Source organism: Cetorhinus maximus, unplaced genomic scaffold (assembly GCF_964194155.1).
Source record: "Cetorhinus maximus unplaced genomic scaffold, sCetMax3.hap1.1 HAP1_SCAFFOLD_44, whole genome shotgun sequence".
NCBI classification, from domain to species: Eukaryota; Metazoa; Chordata; class Chondrichthyes; order Lamniformes; family Cetorhinidae; genus Cetorhinus; species Cetorhinus maximus.
The window spans coordinates 2,605,001-2,611,091 of NW_027596099.1; positions in this window are offsets into that span (position 1 = coordinate 2,605,001).

Consider the following 6,091-nt stretch of genomic DNA (forward strand, 5'->3'; position numbering starts at 1 on the left):
GGAAATACAGCTCACTCCACACAGAAAGAGATAAATAGGCCAATTGCACCTCTAATAGATAGATCATTGAATATTAATTAATTAGTCCCTCTCATCTGATGTTTCATCATGGTGTCTAAGGATATATCCATTCTTTGTTTTAAATTAATTCATCCTGAATGCGCTTCCGTCGCCATCTGGTGCAGCTGTACTCCGCCTTGTAAAAGCACATCTGACTTTTTGTGTCCAGTTCTGATCTCCTTATTAGAAGAAAAATAAAGCTATAATTCCATTAGAAGCACTTCAGCTAATCTTCTCTCGACTCATTTTTGGGATGAGGGGCTTATTTTATGAAGGCTGAGGCGCTGGTATAGTAGTATCGTCATTGCACTGGTATTCCAGAGACGCAGAGTAATGCTCTGGGGTACTCGGATTCGGCAGATGGTGAAATTTGAATTCAATAAAAACCTGGAGTTGACAGTCTGATGATGACCATGAAACCATTGTCGATTGTTCTAAAAACCCATCTGGTTCACTATTGTCCTTTTGGGAAGTAAATCTGCCATCCTTGCCCGGTCTGGCCTACATGCGACCCCCGAAATACAGGAATATGGTTGAATCTTAAATGCCCTCTGAACAACGACAATTAGAGATGGGAAATAACTGCTGGCATAGCCAACAATGCCCACACTCTGACAGGAGGTGGTCTCCCAGCACTTGCAATCTGTGTTTCCCTGGTTGAAACTTGTTTTTAATGTCCCTACTTTTGATTTCCCCCCGTTCCTCCTGACTGGAGATTCTCAAAGTAATTAGATACAGCGATGTAAGGAATAGTCAGCTAGCTGCTGTGGCACGGTTATGGAGTTTTACAAAATGTAGGAGACAGAGGTTCCGGGTCTTTTATTTTCCCTTTCACGCTAGGAGCTGATCCGTTGCTCGATCCACACATAAGGCCTCACCACTTGATCAGGAGCCGATCAAAACGCTGTCGCTAGGGAGTTCCCTCTGTCACCACGTGTCCTTCCCATCACCATTCTATCCAAACTGGCACATACTGTTCCAGGAGATAATAACATTGTAGGTTATCTTCCTCCTGCTCCCTTGAACATCTCTGTCAAATTGCAACCATGCCAGATTTTTAAGCCACAGTCCAGTGTGAAAGCCACAGCCCAAGAGAAAAAAATACGTGTTTTTCAAATTCACTTTGAGTTTCCCTCTCAATGTTTCTCACATGTCCATTTCAGTACCAACTGTAGTTTCTGACTTTGTGGGTAGAAGTTCACCATGGGTTCATGTCCGCGAGGATGGGCCAAAATGCGAACAAGCAGTTTCCCGGAGGCAGGTTAGCAGAGCAGTTTCCCAGAGATGGCCTCCTATGGGCAACTTCAACGGACCCCATCACATCAACGATACAAACAGTACCGTCCTCACTACAATGCTGTCAGCTGTACATCATTGGCTGCTCCAACGGAAGAGATGGGTGTTACTGAGACAACTCCCAAAACACAGGGCTGCACAACGTGAAGCAATGCAAAATGTTTCGAGGAGGGGAGGAGGCTGCCCCTTAATGCGGTGCTATAACATGTCATTTAGAACTTTGCTTCGACAGAGGGATCATTTCCTGCTGCACTCTTTGGAGAAATAACTTCTCCGGCATTGCTGGACCACAAAATTGCCACAAGGGGGCAGCTTTCACACATCCGTAAAACATATTCGGGCGAAGTTGGACACCGCACCGCCGGAAAGTCACAATGGATGGGGGCCATAATTATGCAAATGAACTGCTCGACACGCTAATCCGAGCATCTAATCCTCATTCTCATTCATCCCCGGAAAAGTCGACACTGGCGGCATTTGGTGCGGTGTCCGGCCCAACGTAGCTTTCCGCCCTTTTCACAGTCCCACCCGTCTCCAAATCTGCCAATACTGGCAGATAAGTTGCCACCGTCACGTACACCTGTTAAATTAAGCTAGGCTCCTTCGACAGCGCTGTCTAAACACACGAGCATTATCATCTAGAAGGACAAGTTTAGCAGCCACATGGGAACACCACAACCTGTGAGTTTCCATCTACGTTACACAACACCCTGACTTAGCAATATTTCGGTAGTTCCTTCACTCTCACTCGGTCAAATTCCTGGAACTCCCTTCCTAGAATACCTGTGGGTGCACTTACATGCAGTCTGCAGTTCAAGAAAGCAGCCCAGCACCACTATCTCAAGGCCTTTCAGAGATCTACAATTAATGCTGGGCTAACCAGCAACGCATGCATCCTGTGAATGAACTGAGAACAAAACTAGTCCCTCTTTTGCTCAGATGGTGCAGCACCCATCTGCTTAAGGAAAAGATCGTTGGGGACACCTCTCCATATTTGGAGAAGGAACGATGGACCACCAATTTCCGAACTGAAAATGAAAATTGACCATGGAAGGGTTAGATTTACAAACGTAAGGTCCACAACATAAAATTGAGACATGAATCTATCTTAACTGGTGGCTAACTTATCTCTCACCATGTGCCTTGCTGGAACAATGAACCTGATAACGCTTCTGTTTTGCTTTCTGCCGTTGCTGAAGTGATATGGCCAACGAACAAAATAGAAACCTGCACACACTCAATCATTACACGGACGACATTTTGTGGTTACTATGACGAACCACGTTTGGAAACCCGAAAGCTGCCCTGCATCTACTCCACTGATCTTCCCGCCGCAGCCACCTCCCCTCTCCGCCCGCCCCTCCACACCCCACCGCCCCCCACCCCTCAAATTTTTAACTTTTAACTCAGGAATTACTATTTGAAAACATTCCTTAATTTATTTCTCAGCCGATACAAATTATACTAAGCAACTCAAATCCTACACATTTCTGCTGGGCAACCTTTTTCCGCGAGAAGGAATTTCCGTCAATTTAACATCCAAAATGTGGATGAAATCTGATGGTTACTGCATTGGGTACAGGGCAGCGAAAGTAGAATAGATATTCAATGGCTGGTCATGTTGTGCGCAAAATAAAACAATGCAAATAATTAGCAAAATTTTAAGTATGTTGGTAATTCCATTGGCTCCACAAAGTTTTTTCAGGAAACGACTGTGCCCCTAATGCAATATTGTATCACAGAATCAATCCCATATGCAGATCCGTACGGTTGATAGGAGAAAGGCTCAAGCAGTCTGTCTGACATAGTTGCAGCAACAAGATCACGGCTGCCAATTAACATCCCAAGGCTCGCAATCGTTTTCATTGCAGCACATGTCGAATAAAATCCTCATGTTATGCCAGTGTTCCATTGGCGAAAACCAAATGCCAGTTGAGTTCTCCATTGGAGATTTGTTGAGTCGACCTTGACACCAAGCCGGACAAATAGAGGTTGTTTTTTTTTAACCATCTTGTAAAAAGGATAAGGCTATCTGATGACCGATCAATGCCTTAATAATTATGAAAATAAATAAATAAAAGCTGCTTTCAGTTATGGCGAAGCCAAAACTATGAATCATCAATATAGGATATTCACGAATAAATCCAGTCGGGGGCTTCGGATGTAATTGTTTAGCTGGGGAGAGGTTAGATTGTCTAACCTGCTGGCACTATGTGTATTGCAGACGAATTGTGTAGATTCTTTGAAGCGGAAGTTGGGTAAACCTATGAGGACGAAAGTCATGTTGATATAGTTACATTAAGATGGGTATTATGTTAACGTGTTAAGCACAAGCTTTGGGGCGAGTGACGCGTTATAAATGTTCTGCATTCAATATAATTCCCTGTGAGAAGGGCACTGGAGTGAAAGCTTGACGCGACATAGCTATATTTGGCCTATGCCTTCACTTTGCTACTTGCTCTACTACTATAACTGCTGAAGTTGGGAGATGGAATAGTTTATTTCGCTTTGCAATACCAATAATGTATGTTCACCTTCATCACTTATGATTTGATCATTGAATGCTGTCCATAATTCCCGTTACGATGTCTGACACAGACCCATTAGTATCAATGCCAAAATTGTGTAATTGTTTAGGGTTAGGGTTATCATCCGCAGCAGCCATTTTAGTAACTTTGCATTGCTGTTGGTGCACTGAGGCCGGAATCTGTGCCCAACACAAATTGCCATTGAACAGCGGGCGCTGAGCCACCGCTTGGGGCACTTGTATTCCCTGTGTTGTGGGTATATGAGCATGACAGATTGGCCTCTCCTGGGTGGAGTGGAAGGAGAGGCCGGTAGTGAGGGAATAAAAGATTGGAAATGGCTTAAAAAAAGATGATATAACTGCGGATAAATCAATGCAACTAAAAATGTAGCAAGTACCTACATATAAGTATTAACGTAGAAGAAAGGGGACAAACAGTTGGTGAAGATGGAGGAGAGAGTCCATGAATAGCTTGAGTAGCATGAATTTGTTGCTCTTTATTGCACGTGGTAAGGAATTGTTGCTTTCACTGCAGACGAATTTTTGAGATCACCTGGTTGCTACCGTGTTCTCCGTATTAAATGAAGATTAACGGCGCCTTCCAGCTGCTTCACTGAAGGTTCACGTCTTCGATTCCTGTGATCAGATGATGTTCATTTGGTGAGAGGTTGAGAAGTTAATGGCTATATTCTGTGTCGCTCAGAATAACGAGTGATGATGTCCTTTTAAGAGGAGAGGACTATGAAGAGAACTGCAAAGGCACATGCTGAGAGCGTGAAAGAGAGTTCCCCATAGACTGTGAGCATATAATTTATTCAACACGCGTGTTTTGAAACTTTGATATTCTCCAGCGCAGGTTCGGGTGTGGTAATCCGCCCAAGAGCACCTTCATTTCTGAAATGGATCGATTTTGCTCTCCATGGGAACCCAAGATTATAAGGAACAGCGGATAAAATGGCTGGTGCCCCACGTTCAACCAATAATTGATTACATATCAGAACACATGAAAGTAGTCTTCAGGTCTAATCTTGTATCTGTTTCGTTTTTGTTGATGTGCATCCGCAATCGTCCACAATTATTTATATAACAATTGTGGCAGCAAGGGCTGGAGAATGTTTCAATATTAGTAATGTCAAATGGTACATTGAGGATTAACCTGGCACATGGAGGCCTGGCAGGTCGCAGGTAAAGAAACATTTCTAAACGACGAACGCTCAAATAATTGATGTTCGGGCGATGAAAACGGCACCAGTGATACTGACACAAACTGATTCGTTTGTAGAAACAGGAGAGGTGTTCTTTAATGACTTATATTTCAGTCTGGGTGGAGGGAATTTTGGTGCCACGGGGTCAGGGAGAACTTTCCAGTTGCAAACGTCTGTTAAAACTAAGCATAATTGTTATAATCTTCATTAGTTCATTGACAGACCAAGGGTATGGTCCAAGCAACAGATGACAGACGAAAATAAATGCAGAGAAGTTTCATATTTCTAACGTTTAAAGGTAAAATGAGTGAAGGCGATATAACCTAAAAAGTGAACATTCTTAGGGGGTAAAAGAAGAGGGAGATCTGGAGGTGCTAATAGAGGGAGGAAGGGAAAGGGTAATAATGCACATAGAATCTCAGATCAGATTTATAAATAGAGGCGTAAAGCTAAAAAAATGAAAAATATGCTAAATCTACAGAAACATTCGAACTATCGCAGCTGGCATGTTTTGAAAACAACCAGCCTCCAAATGTTGGGAAAGACGAGAAGGATTTGGGGAATGTTACAGAAATGACTTCTTGCATTGGCTTCAGTCATAGAGGTCACAGTTAGAAGTACAGAACGCATAATCTGGAGTTGCTAACCTCAGCGCAGAGGAGGCTAAGATGGTATTTGACATTGATATTCAATTCACATCACTTTAGAGTATTTCAGCGGAACTGTTTTGATGTTTCTCAAAGATGGACAGCCTGACGGAATAGATACTGAATGGCAAAAGATTCTTGCATGACTTGATGATATTTGTTTTTAATATGCATGAAGTGGTTCGCATTTGAGATACATCACCCATAATAATAATGCTGCAAATGCTTTCTGGTTAAAATATTGCAGGATCATGTGGACAAACTGGGTGAGTGGGACGAAGTGAATTGTGCTTCGAAAGAGTCTCCACAGATTTAATGAGCCAAAAGGTAGTTGTGTGTGTTTGTGTGTGTGTGAG